We start from the raw sequence: 15048 nt of genomic DNA on the forward strand, positions 1-15048 counted from the left end.
ATAAGTTACATAGCATCTTGAACTGAAGGAACACTATGAAATTTTCCATTTAGGAAAATGAATTATAATGCGTTTTAATGTAGATATTCGTACTTCAAGATGGTCTCTGGCTGTTGAAGGACAATCGAGTTTCTTAAGAGTACCACCATACCACTTCAGTTCGAATTCAATTTTTCCCGTACTGCGGTTCATTTTGGTTGAATCGAGCAGCTTGGCCCTGCTTTATTTTAAAATCTATTTGTTTAGAAACGAAATTAAAGCCATTTGAAAAAAATTATCGATATATTAGACGATTCTAGTATACGTGTTCTGTTTAGTTCAGTTGATATAAAAAAAAATGTAGAGTACCGATTGAATACGGCGGTTTTCTTGTAAAATTTCGGCGTAAGTTTGTGTTTTTTTTTATTTGAAAATTTATGGGAATCATGTTTTCACACCGTATAGTAATCAGTGTAAATCTACAAATTTATTATATTTTTTTTCCAAAGTGATTTGTGCGGAATCATCCAAAGCCATTTGACTCTTAATGATTGTTTTCCTTCCTGGATCGGTACACATGGACCTATTAGACGGCTGGCGAGATTTCCACATCACACAGTATTAGATTTCTTTTTCTGGGGATATGTGAAAGTGCAACATCTTATGAATATTCATCATAATAATATAAGAAAATCTACGAGCAGCGAACTTATCAACGTATTGAGAATTTGCATACAAAAAGATGAATCACATTTTGAACATTTGATAAATTAATGGCAATACCGTGTTTTGTTTTCACACCGTATTGTAATCAGTGTGTATATTATCCTCAATTTTACTATACATTTTTTTGCAAAGTGATTGATTCAACACTTCCACTTGTTATGCGGAAGTATTGACTCTTAAGTACGTCGGGAGTTTAATTCCCATATGAAAGTTTTTATTGCACACAAACGGCAGTGATGGAGAGTTCACACGAGGGTGTGAATAAAGAAGCAGTTTTACCAACGGCATTATATCTACTGAAAATAGATGTATTTACGTGTTATAAGGCAGTATCTATCTGATAATAGTTGCACTCTAGCCTTAGCGAAATGAGAATGTAGAAGATTCGGTCCACAAGACTTATTGTAAGAGATGATACAAGAAGGAAAGAAAGGCTGTAATAAATAATAAAATGATATAAAAAAGGTACAATTATTGATTATAACCATAGATTGGAAAAAGGTGTTACATAGAGTTGTTAAAACCACCAGATATTACTTCATTATTTTTCGAATTCCGGATTTCCGGAAATGGTTTTACTGCATCGTAGGACAAATTACTGACCTAGGAAGTCGAAGTTGAATTTTAAAATAATTCTAATGGTGCCATGTAAATAGCAGTAGATAACTGAACGTTTACTAAAACAGGGAATAAAAAAGTAACGTGAAAGGTCACCCTCCGCCCCTCCCTAGCTTTAGAACCGTTTATTGATGGTCACATTGACGGAACCGGATTTACTAGTAGTAGGTTAAGAAAAAAATTGATTTAAAATTTTATTAACGGGGGAAATTTTAGGACGTTTTAGTTTGCATGAGAATCGTGATGGCGCTCTAAAAATATTTTATTTAAATTCAAAAAAACAGTATAACAGATGTTCATATTGTATAAAAAAAAACTGCTGAACGCTTAAACACGACGAAAATGTGCCATTTTTGACAAAAATACAATTGCTTTTCTATGCTATGACTATTTATCTTCATAAATTATCATAAATAGAATAAAGAGAGGATTTTCTTTCACCCGGAATTCGAAAAAGTAATTAATTAATATTTGGTGGTTTTAATAACTCCATGTCGCTCCTTGTAGCTATATCTATACATATATGTGGAACGCCTTTTTCCGACCATTAATTATAGCACTTCCTATAAAATTAAATAGCACAATAAATATTTTAGTATTAGTAGTAGAGCTAATTGTGAAAGACTACGTCCATGGAAGTACTACCATTTTTATTATTTCTGCCACCAAGCAGTAATGCCCGCATTACTGTGTTTCGGTTTTGAAGGGTAAGGGTGCTGGTGAAATTACAGGCACATGGGATTTGTTGACTTGTGTCTCAGAGTGACGGCCGCAGTGGCAGTACTCCTCAGATCTTAAAACACGCACTGCAACTGCTATGGACGCGCTTACCACCAAGCGCACGAATTGTTTGTCCTATTGCTTGGTATCGTAAAAAAATATTAACACATTACTTTAGGTACGCTCGCCATGGACCTACGGCGTTCATTACACGGTTCTCTTAGGGGTCCATGAGCCACAGGTTAAGAAAGCCTAACATATGATAATCCCATGCAGTCGAAATTTATTTATTTTGTACAACCTTACACTTACAGTACTGGCTAAACATGTAAGTCATAGTCACATAAAGGTTGAGTCGATCACCGGCCAAAGGTAAGCCTTAGTGAAGGAATTTCTTCTGACTCCCTGAAAATATCAATTATCAAACCCCAGCATTTATGTGGTCTGTGATCCAACCCATTTACAAAAATGGTGAACTAATAGACACAAACTTTACAAAAATTATCGACAATTATATTTGAATCTGTAATGTGCAAAAAAAGTATTCCTTTTATGAAAACTATAATATATTTGACAACAATCAATATGGTTTTCGGAAGGGTCGCTCTACGGCTTATGCAGTTTATAACTATGTCAATAAAATACTAGATATACTCAACACGAGAAAATACGCGGTGGGATTATTATTAGACTTGAGTATGAGAGAGTCGATTACGCGTTCTTTTAGACAAACTCAGTCAACACTACCGGAATTAGGGGCATAGCATATCAATGGTTAAAATCTTATGTTACGAACCGGCAACAATACGTAGAGGTTGAAAACATTAACTTCAAAACTGGTTTGATACAAAATGTGCACAAGGCAGTGTCTTGGGGTGTTTGCTTTTCCTGGTGTATATAAATGACCTTCCCAAAATAATAGATGATCACTGCACTTTATTCGCTGACGACATATCAATTTTATTCCCTTGCATGACAATAAATGACTTAATGTGCGCCGTATGATTAAAACAGACAGGCATGTGACATGAGATTCGGACATATTTAGGTATAGGCATGAGTCAAATACAATCAATACTAATTTGACTGAGGTTCAAAACACGGATCGCGTCGCTTGGTGCAATGCCATGCTTATCAGATTCTACGAAATGGCGTCAAATTTGGTGTGGAACATAACACAACACAGCACAGCTGACAAAACATGAATTTATAGTTACGATCCCAAAACAAAGCAGCAATCGAGCGTACGGGTCTTTCGAGATGAGCCGAAACCAACCAAAGTGGCGCGCGTGCAAAGTGCCTCTAAGCGGAAGGTCGCTTCTTTTTTTTAATAAAACTGGGCACGTGGCTACTGTTGCTTTGGAGAATCATTGTACCACGAATAGTGATTAGTACACGACCATTTGTTTGCCGGAAGTTACTGACAAACTCCGTAAAAATAACCGTAAACGCCACGATAATGCCAGTTCTCACACGGCCAGACTGACAAATGAATTTTTGAAGGTGAACAACGTTGACCATAAGGTCAACGAATTGTGACTTTTATTTATTTCAAAAAATTAAGAACCAGTTACGCGGTCAACGATTTTCATCACCTGAAGAGGCTGTCGAAGAGTATGAAAAATATGTCTCAGAGATTGTCACGAAGGAGTGGCATACATTTTTTCAAAATTGGTTCATCGTATGAAAAAGTGCATTAATGCCAACGGAAAATATTTTGAGAAATAATAAATTTATTTCTGACCATTTATAGTATTTTTTTCTCATTCATTCTGGAAACTTATAGTGCGCCTCACGTATATTCCCCCAAAACCACCATTAAACGAAACAATCATGGTTTAAACTAATTAAAATTGTCATTATTTACTCTAGGTTTGTACAGGTCAGGGCAAACCAAATATTTAATGCTTTACGCAACCACATAAAACATGAAAAAACACAAAAAAATTTGAAAACCTCATTAAAAAGTATCTTGTGGAAAATGCTTTTTATAAATTAAACGACTTTTTTACTGTTATTAATACACAAATACTTAAATAAATTTCAACGATTAACACGGACACACTGACTACATTTATTGATATCTTTCATATTGTTTACATGTAATTACATGTTTTATAATTTGCAGATTATTATTATTTTTGACTTAAGCAGGAAATGTGATATTATTTTCTTGACATTAATTATATAAGATGTAGTTATTATTGTTATTATTATTATGTGACATAAGCATGAAATGTATATTAATTAATTAACTATTTGTATGTGCTCTATCATATATTGCGACGCCCCAGCGAGGTGCTACATGTATAAAGGACAATTTAAATGTATTCTAGATCTAAGGAAACCATGTAGAAATGCAATAAATATATATATGTATATGAATAAATATAAATATGAATATGAGTGCGAGCGCGAGTGTGATAGTGATTGTGAATGTGAACGTGAACGTGAACGTGAACGTGAATGTCAATGTGAATGTGAATGTGAATCTGAATATGATTTTTTGAATATACGGCGACGTACACACAGGTCAGTTGTTGGCGTGTGGTACTATTTCAGCTTTCTAATTTGTGATTTCAGCGCAAACGAGAATTGATATTTATAAGTGATATATAAAGCCCATTTGCTTGATAAATTGCCAGGGATGGATGGCCCTTAATTCGTTTCTATTTCTGGTATATACTCGATGCCAAATAGTAACCGGATAAGCGGATGTTAGTTTTTAATTCAGTGTTGCTGAACACGTCAATATCATCCTACTTATGGATTCTATTACAGTTAGGGCTTCGAAGAATGTGAAAGAAATGCGCAGTCCATGTGAAATTTTGACTTTCCAATGTCAGTTAAATAATAAAAAGCTAAATTATCTCCAAAAAATAGAGCAATTACTCTAACTGAAAACGTTATCAAAGTTTCCGTGCAAACTAATGAATATAAATAGAACAAGTCCTGATAATTCTCTCGGCCGTATAATTTACATTTCAGATCATTTGAATAAATTTCCACATTTTGTGTCCTTCGGCGTTGTAGAATAGTTAGAATCAAAGTCAGTACTTCTAACAATGTTTTTTATCTACACATATCATAAACCTTCTATGATGTGCTTAAAAACCGTAAATTACGATCAGCATAAAGATAAACTGTTTTGTTAGAACAAATTTCTTATCTGTCAAAAATGATATGTGTGACAAAAGTTTTTATTTGCCGCCATTTCGCCAGAAATAACGTGACATATCATAAAAGATAGAGATATGTGTAGTACATAATTAATATAATACATAATTAGTATAATATTTAATATAATTAGTATAGATAATTTAATTATGAAACCGTCACATAAACTATTATTTTTTCAAAAGTAGAGCTAAGATTTACGACGTGATTCGATCTTTCTGTGGAAAAAGTGGAATACGTAAAGCTGCCGTAAAATTGCCTGCTTTTCGGTATTTATCATCAGCTTACACGCATCTAATGCTGGAGAGAAGCCTCCCAGGCCCCGAAAAAGCTAATTTCCTTGAAATCACGAGTCACTGTAATTCCTACTGTACTACCGTTACACTTTAATACCGTGAGTACGTTGCAATTATGATATATTTGTTATTCTGCTAAAATCAAGTTGTAATGACAGTTGAGTTTTAATAGAGTGTCAGTCACCACCATTCCGGTGATGATGGCATTCATTCGTTCTATCATTAACGATTGGTGTCACCTTAATAAAACTAACACGGATTTTTTTAATATCATTAAGTGACGGGACTAACAATTCGTGCGCCAAAGGGTAAGCTACACGCCTGTCCATAACAGTTGCAGTGCCACTCAGAGCTTTAAATCGCAAAGATCCGAGGGGCCACTGCGCCCGTCATCCTGCGACATAAGTTGACAAGTCCCATGTGCCTGTAATTTCACCAGCACCATTACCCTTCAAAACCGGAACACAGTAATGCTGACATTACTGCTTGGTGGCAGAAATAAGTAAGGTGGCAGTACTTCCATGGACGAACTCTTTCACAAGAAGCTTTTCTGTTAATAAATTAAAATGACTGTCCATGTCTCAATTTTTATCTCGTGTGATCGGCCATTTCGTCTTCAAAGAACAATGGCAAAATCGTAGTTAAAAGAATTCGTTGGCATTTTCAAATGTTTTAATTACAAGTTAAAAACAAAATAAATTCATTAGGTTTTCAAATTATAATAGCGGCCTATCTAAATCTGGAAATAAAAACATATTTAAAAGAAACTAATGACTAATTAGTATGTAACCGGACTGATAGCTATAACTATCAGTTTCTCAGTTTCTTAACGTCGAGCGACATCTAGCCGCCAAAAATGGAATTTCAGTACCTACGAATTGATCTGATCCGCATTTAGTTCACGTAATATCAAATGTACTGATTCGACTGATTTGTGATAAACTAATAAAAGATTAACTACTTCATTACAAAAAATAAAATCGATGATTTCTTCTCCAAAATGCCACGCGAGAAAATGGTAAAACTGACAAAAAAGTTTCCAAAATCAGAGATAGATGGCACGCTTTACAAAAAAAAATATTTGTGTCCAAGTTACCAGTGCAATAATCTGTGGTATGTTATTAAATAACAGTTTTTTTGTTATACCTTAACTTCATGCCTTTTGATCATACCAGTATACAAAATAATTTCATCTGAACGTTCGTCACGTCACAAATCCATGGCATCATTCAGCTTCTATTACCTCTGTTTAACGGTTTTGTGGTTTATTTTGATTTAATAATACACCGAATATATTTTATTCAATTACATAATACATAACAGCCAAAACTTCAAACTGGAATATCTTTAATTCCCAACTTCTCAGAATAGTAAACCCAAAACAAAATTTGTTCAGGAAATGCAACTCTATGTTTTCACATATTTTTCACAGACGCATATAAATTATGTCAACGAAAATGTATGTGGGAGTTTGCCATTGCCCTTTAATGTATTTTTTATGCCAAATAATTAGTAGACTACGCCATCGACTCGGCGTTGAGATGATTAACATTAACATATCTGAAGCCCTGGTCTTGTGCCGCTGGCATTCAGCCGCTGTCCTCCACCTTTCTCGCGTCGTTCGTCCATCTTGCCGCGGGGTGTTCAACGCGACTTTTACCTTGACGTGGTCGTCACTCTAGAACAAGTCCGTTCCTAAGCATGAAATCAAAGGTACATGATTTACGCCGGGTCTACACTACCCCAACAATAAGATTGTTTCCCAAATAGATTCTACTGGGAACCGACGCGATTTCCTTATAAGGGGCATCCTTACAAGCGTGTCAAAAATGTCCAATATCTTGCAAATCTGATAAACCCGAGCCTATCAATGTTGATGAAAGTTGTTTTAAAATGTAATTTATTTTTAATCAAATGTAGCTCGCTTACAAATGTGTGTACAATAAAGTCATCAGCATCGTTAAATAAATATTTTATTTAACTTTTTGACATATTACTGTCCAAAGTTAGTCAGTGTAATTAACACTATCGTATTTCAAAATATAGCAAGAACTTATAGAAACATCCTATTATGATGCATCAACCTATGTCACAGGGTGAAGGTCGCAGTGGCAGTGCCACCCAGATTGCTATTTACTGCTCTGAGTGGCACTGCCACTGATATGCTGCTGCTGCTTATCATCAGGCGCACGACTTGTTCGTCCCGTTATTGGAAATGAAGCTATTTTTTTTTTATCTAAATAGCGTGTATTTTTTTTTCAAACAAATTAACATTTCGCTCTCTTTACAGGTTCCATGGTCACGGCTGACTTAACCTATGAAATCGATATGTAACTTATTATTTTTTTAAGAAAGCTATTTACATAATCCGATTCAGTTTTATTTCCGATGTTGTGATGTAAATAATTACTTTTCGTCAAAATCGTAAGTTACGTCTACTCGTGTCGTAAGGGACGACGTGGCGTCAAACCGAGACGTACAATTGGGTCTATACAATTAGATCTAGGTTGCTCGTTGATTGATTGGTTGATGCATAATCTGTTATGCTCATTATTTACTCGTTAAATACTTATTTATTCGTATTATTTATTATATATAGAACAGTAGAGCTTCTTGTGAAAGAGTTCGTCAAGGGAAGTACTGCCATCTTACCGATTTCTGCCCCCAAGCAGTAATGTTAGCATTACTGTGTTCCGCTTTTGAACAGTAATTGTGCGAGTCAAATTACAGGGACTTGGGACTTGTTAACTTGTCTCAGGGTGACGGGCGCAGTGGCAGTGCCCCTCAGATCTTTGCGACTCAAAACTTTGAATGGCATTGCATTGTTATGGACAGACGTGTAGCTTACCATCAAGCGCACGACTTGTACGTCCCGTTACTTGATATTATAATAAAAAAATATTATAGCATTATTTATTTATTAACTTGTCTAATGCATGTTGTGCCTTCTATTTATTTTTAGTATTGTGTTGTAGTCGTAAAGTAACATATCATTTTCTTTTCTATTATAATTGTTGAACGGAATCTTGTTTTACAAAATTATCTAATATATGCTTTTATAATTCACAGTGTATTTTGATCTTTTTTTATGATATCAAGGGATGGGATGGGATGGGGGTGCTCTGGGTTGTAAGCAATACGTCTACTCGTGACAGTTGTAGTGCCACTCAGAGCTTTAAACAGCAAAGATCTGAGGGGCTCTGCTACTGCGACCAAGTCCCTTGTGCCTGTAATTTCACCAGCACAGTTACCCTTCAAAACCGGGACTCACTAATACTCACATTACTGCTTGGAGGCAGAAATAGGTAAGGCGGCTGTACTTCCCTGGACGAACTCTTACACAAGGAGCTCTACTGCTGCAAAACTAATGCTAATCTCCTATCCGCCAATTGGCTTTGTCTCTACAAATCCAGCATATTTTTCATAATTAATAACGAATATCTTTATACTATATTCTGGAGAGAGAGAGAAGAGACGATTGTAATGTTGAACATGTCTTACTGCTTATTCATTGTTATTCTAAATTTCATTTGGGTCTACCCTTTAATTCATCTCAATAACCAGCCGCATCCCACAAACGGCATAATTTGTCTACACCGCTACAATTTTATTCTGCAGTTGAAAAAAATATTTTGGTTTTAAATATTAAGTAAGGTACGAATTAAGTATTAGGATAACTTTTGAACAATAAAGAAGAGGCCTACAGCCAGCAATGAGTTGTTATTGGATGACCATGATGGGGATAATTTTTAAGGCAACGTGTGTATATCTTGCACATATAGTGCCAATGTAATTATTTTAATGAGCTATATATTCATAATACATATGGAAAACATCGCTTTGAGGTAAGTCTATCTGTTTGAGAGCTATAATGCCACAAACAGACTCACAGACAAAGGTTTGAAACTTATTTCTCCTCTTTTTGCGTCTGAGGTCAAAAAAAGGTAGACATACGTACGTAATGTTCATTTTAAAGCTTCGTAGGCTCAAATTCTAACTCATATAAATATTGGAAATGAAACTATTTTTCCGGATTTAAATCGCGTATATTTGTTTGAAAAAACAAATATACGCGATTTAAATCCGGTAAAATAGTTTCATTTCCCATGTGTAACAATCGCGAAAACATAAGAACTCATATAAATATTTATTTCAGAGGTAAATAAATTAACACTTACAATCGGCGCACTGATTAAACTCTACTACTCATCCGTAAGGCAGATTCTCCTGGGAAGAATGAGAAAAAAACTCCAGGGTTTGCTCTTTGTAAATAAAGATTACTATACATTTATCATTTACAATACTTTTTTCAAATATGATAGATTAATGTAATTTGCCCTTCTAAACGGGTCATTACCATGGATAAGAAGATTTTACCTAGTAAAACTGATTAAATTTTTGTCTTCGATGATAACAATATTGTTGTATTTTATTCCCTTAAAGAATAAAAAAGCACGGTGGCTCGAATTATGGGTACGGAAGTGTCGAAGATGCGTACAATTGTACATTTTTAAATAAAGGTTGACTTAAATAATAATAATAAAGTGCCACATCTGGGGGTCTATTCAGAATCTTACGATAACTCAGTTGTCGACCGATTCGATTTCATATCGTACGATTTCTTTTCATTTTTATACACAACACCCAAATCGAACGTCAAACTGTCGTTTTCGAAATCGAACCGAAATGACGTCACACCCGTAACATAACTCGAGCTTCTCGACCGGCAAAGGCTACAAACGTTATTCAGAATACAGTTATCGAATGAAAGTTACCGAACGTCCTGTTATTAGAAAGCAAAAATGTAAATGGAAATGTCTTATTATTTTAAATAAAATCTGAATTTTGTTCAATTTTATCATCTAGTATATAACCAGAAATAGAGATGAAATGTCATTTAATTTGTTTGAAAGCTATTCTGCCATATCATTACTGTGACAACTGCGCTCCGATTGGCCAGCCCGAGTTCGAAACAATTGACGGGTGTCGTCAATTGGTGTCGTCAACTGTTTCACTTCAAATAGACCAGTTAACTTGAGTTTTGCTATAATGGACGAAAATTGCAAAATTACATATTTAATATTTAGTTACCGATGAAACGTGATTCCGTTTGTTTTATAATTAGATGTTTTGCTATTTTTCCCACACCATCGAATAGAACAGCATGGCATTGTCAGAGATATTATCTTTATTACAATAAATACAGAATATTTTTTGGAATATACGGAGACGTACACATAGGTCAGTAGTTGGCCTGTCTATATTCCAGTGCAAACGGGAGTTGATATTTATAAGAGTTGTATTGCTAATATGTTACCAGGAATATATGGCCCTTATTTCGTCTCTATTTCTGGTTATATACTCGATGAATTTTATTAATTTACTTTAATACCAGAATAATGCATTCCTATAATTTAGTCCTTTAAAGTCTTAAAAATATATAAATAAGGATTTTCATTTTTCTTATAATCTATTTCACCGACTAACTCCGTAAATGCTGTTGGATAACGATAACGTTTAACCCGGAATGTTCTGAATAGCTCGGAAAGCGCCCTTCGATTCGAGAACAATATCCAATCAAGCAATTCGGTTAAAACATCGAAAAGCACTGAATCGGAGTCCTGGGCCGCAATTCAAACCACTGGTCATTGTAATTCCATTATGACTCTACTGATATTATTAATTCTACTACGACAATATTCGTTATTCTGTTAAAATCTACTTGCAATGGCAGTTGAGTCTCAATACAGTGGATTGGTAGTGATAACATTCATTTATTCACCAACAAAACTACCATGAAAATTTCTGTATTTTTGTCTCGTTTAAGCAACAATTTAGTCTTCAGATTAAATGTACTTTCTTATGTCGAATTGTTAGTAGACTACGTATACAAAAAAAAAAAATTGTAATGGCACGTGCATAGTAGCTCATTGGCTAGCCACTGACAAGTGTTACTCGTACTTTTTAACAGAATACCAAAATCCTGCCATTGACACTCTACCGACACACAAATGAGATGATTTAAAATTAACTGACTTGTGGCCCTGGTCTTAAGCTAGGAAATTGCTTGCGCTACAGTGGCGAGGCGTAAAAATTATCGTTAGTAACGTACAACCTAGGTCTTAACAAAAAATGGCGCCTGGGTGACACTTAAACGAACATTTATGAGCACACAAGACTAGTACACTTCATTTCACTGCTTAAGTTATTCTACACATAAAATTGAACACAAAATTTAGTGAATTACTACTAAAACGTCATTGACTTACAAATAAATGGACGACGGGTCTAATACAAAAACCACGAAAAAAATGTCCCAAGTCAACCTATTCGAAATTTAAATTGTAATGTCATCGTAGTATCGCGCTGTCAGTAGAACTAATGAAGACTAAAGCGGAGTGTCGCGCTCTGTATACGATTTTAGCGCCTTACAAGTGCGGACACTTTTTAGCGCGGACCCGACGTCCATATAATTGTAAGTCAATGTAAAACGTGGAAAATTTTAGGCAAGCCGGTGGGAAACGAGTTACACGGGCGCTTCGTCACTGTTGTCCTATGAGTTGACCCAGAACATCTAGATTAGAAGCAATTTAGACAAATTTATTTGATTCGGGACTCAAAAAATAAGGTAATTAAAATATGTGTAAGACATAATATGTATAAGACATATTTTAATTACCTCGATGTTTCGGACGTATTGCAACGTCCTCGGTCTCGAAGGAACTGAAAAGGCGGGTGTCAACATCTTCTAGCCGTGCGAACTACACTACCTACCTAAACTATTAAATAAATTTTGTTCCATTATAGCAAAGCTCAAGTTAAACTGGCCGATTTGATGTAAAACAATTGACGACACCCGTCAATTATTTCGAATTCGGGCTAGCCAATCGGAGCGCAGTTGTCACCGCATGATTTGGTAGAAGTTTTCAAACCCAATTAAATGACATTTCGTCTCTATTTCCGGTTATATACTCGACGATTGGACGTGTCGATATAGCACTGCAGCGCTTCTACAAGCATTTAATTTGAAGGCGCCGTTACCCTTCAAAACCGGAACGCAGCAATGTGAGCATTACTGCTTGGCGACAGTAGACTTTCTCAAGAAGCTCTATTGCTATTAAAAATCATCTACTATATTATTAACATTATATCTACCACATTATTTGAAGAAATGTCTAACGTGGTCTCGCGGTCTGATAGGTTAAATGACAGATAGGTACAGCCACATAAATGTTCGTTTTCAAAGCGACCAACTGCAAATATAAGTTGGTAATCGGTGGCAACGTACCAAAAACTTTGCTTTTGACAGGCCGGATTAATTGCTCTTATTCTGAGAAAATCCGCTCATTAAAAGAACATTTTGGGCGCAAAAACTATTTAGGCGTTTCTTTTCAAGGTTTTTTTTTATTAAATTACGAGAGCAGTTCAATGTAAAGCACCTACTTCGGATTATACCAATTAGAACAAGATGTGATTTTAATGAAAATACTCTACCTTTTAATCTGTTCTCTTTTAATGTACAGACAGCAGCACATCAAACTACAAATTGCCGGATCTTGTTCCTTTGCACTGGAAGCGATATTCGAACTTAAGTATATAGCTTGACGTGCTCTGCTCTCCTTATCATAACTAACGTCTTTGTAATTCGGTAACTTTTTTTATTAATACGTCGTGCGTTTGATGTTAAGCTACACGCCTGTTCATAGCAGTTGCAGTTTCACTCAGAGCTTTAAGATGTGAGAGACGTTGCCACTGCGCCTGTCACCCTGAAACATAGGTTGACAAGTCCCTTGTGCCTGTAATTTCACCAGGACCCTTAAAAAATGTGTGTATTACAGCTTGGCGGCAGAAATAGGTAAGGTGTCAGTACTTACCTGGACGAACTCTTTCTAGGAGCTCTAGTGCTACTAAACTCTCGAGATTCTGGCACTTAAAGTTTTATTGTCACATAAAAAATCACCAATCAATCACGCTGAATTTGCTTACCGATAAAACTGAAACAAAATAAGATACTAAAAAACCGCTTATATGGGGTTGTAGATTGCGTTTTGCTGATCCCAGTATGTTTATGTTGCTCAATTCCGTTAAATATGTTGATTACGTTAGTTACGTTAAGGATGGCAGCGCTGTTGACTGTACAAATGAGAATTAATAATTATATAAAGGTCATATATAGAGATGGGCAATGGGTTCAAACCCAATAAATCCGCCCTGGTTTTAACCGGGTTTTCACCCAAAGCGGCGGGCATTCATCCGTTTCTGCCCAAAATCGTGGGCAAAAACTGCGAATGTAGAATACGGAATAATTCCATACCTATTACAAAGAACAACGACAAAATCAAAGTTAAAAGAATCTTGATTACAATTTTAAATAAAATAATTTCATTAGGTTTTTCAAATTATAATAGCGGCCTATCTAAGTCTGGAAATAAAATCATATTTAAAAGAAACTAATGACTAATTAGTATGTAACTGGAATCTACAACTCTCAGTTTATTTATTGGTACAATACAATTTTTTTCTAGCCGCTACAAAACGAATGTCAGTACGTACGTATGGATATGGTTCACATTTAGTTGACGTAATAATAAATGTACCGCTTCGACCGATTTGTAATAAGCTAATAAAAGATTAATCATTTCATTACAAAAAATAAAATTGTTAATTTCTTCTCCAAAATGCCAAGCGAGAAAATTGTAAAACTGACAAAAAAGTTCCCAAAATCAGGGATAGATGGCACGTTTCACAAAAAAAATATTATTAATGAATATTTATTAATTTGTATCCAAGTTACCAGTGCGATAGTCTGTGACACGTTATTAAATAATTTAGTTTTTTTTGTTGTGGCTTAACTCCATGCCTTTTGACCATACCAGTATACAAAGTAATTTCCTATTAACTTTCGTCACGTCACAAACCCACGGCACCATTCAGTTTCTATTAACTCTGTTTAAGGCTTCTGTAGTTTATTTTGATATAATAATACACCGAATATATTTTATTCAATTACGTAACAAAACTTTAAACTGGAATATCTTTAATTCCCGACTTCTCAGAATAGTAAACCCAAAACAAAACTTGTTCAGGAATTTTAACTCTATATTTTCACATATTTGTCATAAACAGACAAAAACAAATTATGTCAACAAAAATTTATATGGGAGTTGGCGATCGTCATTTCGATGTAAAAAAATCTTTTTTAGACGAATAATAGGCAACGCCACACTATACCCACTTTGCAACCCTGCGTATTATCAATACTAAGGATGCACATTACGATTCGATTTTTACGAAAATCGATTCAAGTGCGTACAATTTAACGATTTTTTGTATCGAACTATTTCAATGCGAATTTTTAGCGAACCGATTCAAAAGAAAGGCAAATGTTAATCTTCTAGATCAAAAAGCAATAAACATTTTGTGATAATATCATTAAATCTGAACTAAACTCTATTTACAACAAATATTTAATTTAATTAGTTTTTGCCCTCTATTTAGGGCATTAATGGGGTATAACCCGATTTTAACTCGA

The sequence above is a fragment of the Hyposmocoma kahamanoa genome, unplaced genomic scaffold (genome assembly GCF_003589595.1).
Source record: "Hyposmocoma kahamanoa isolate Upper Pololo Valley unplaced genomic scaffold, ASM358959v1 210, whole genome shotgun sequence".
Taxonomy (NCBI): Eukaryota; Metazoa; Arthropoda; class Insecta; order Lepidoptera; family Cosmopterigidae; genus Hyposmocoma; species Hyposmocoma kahamanoa.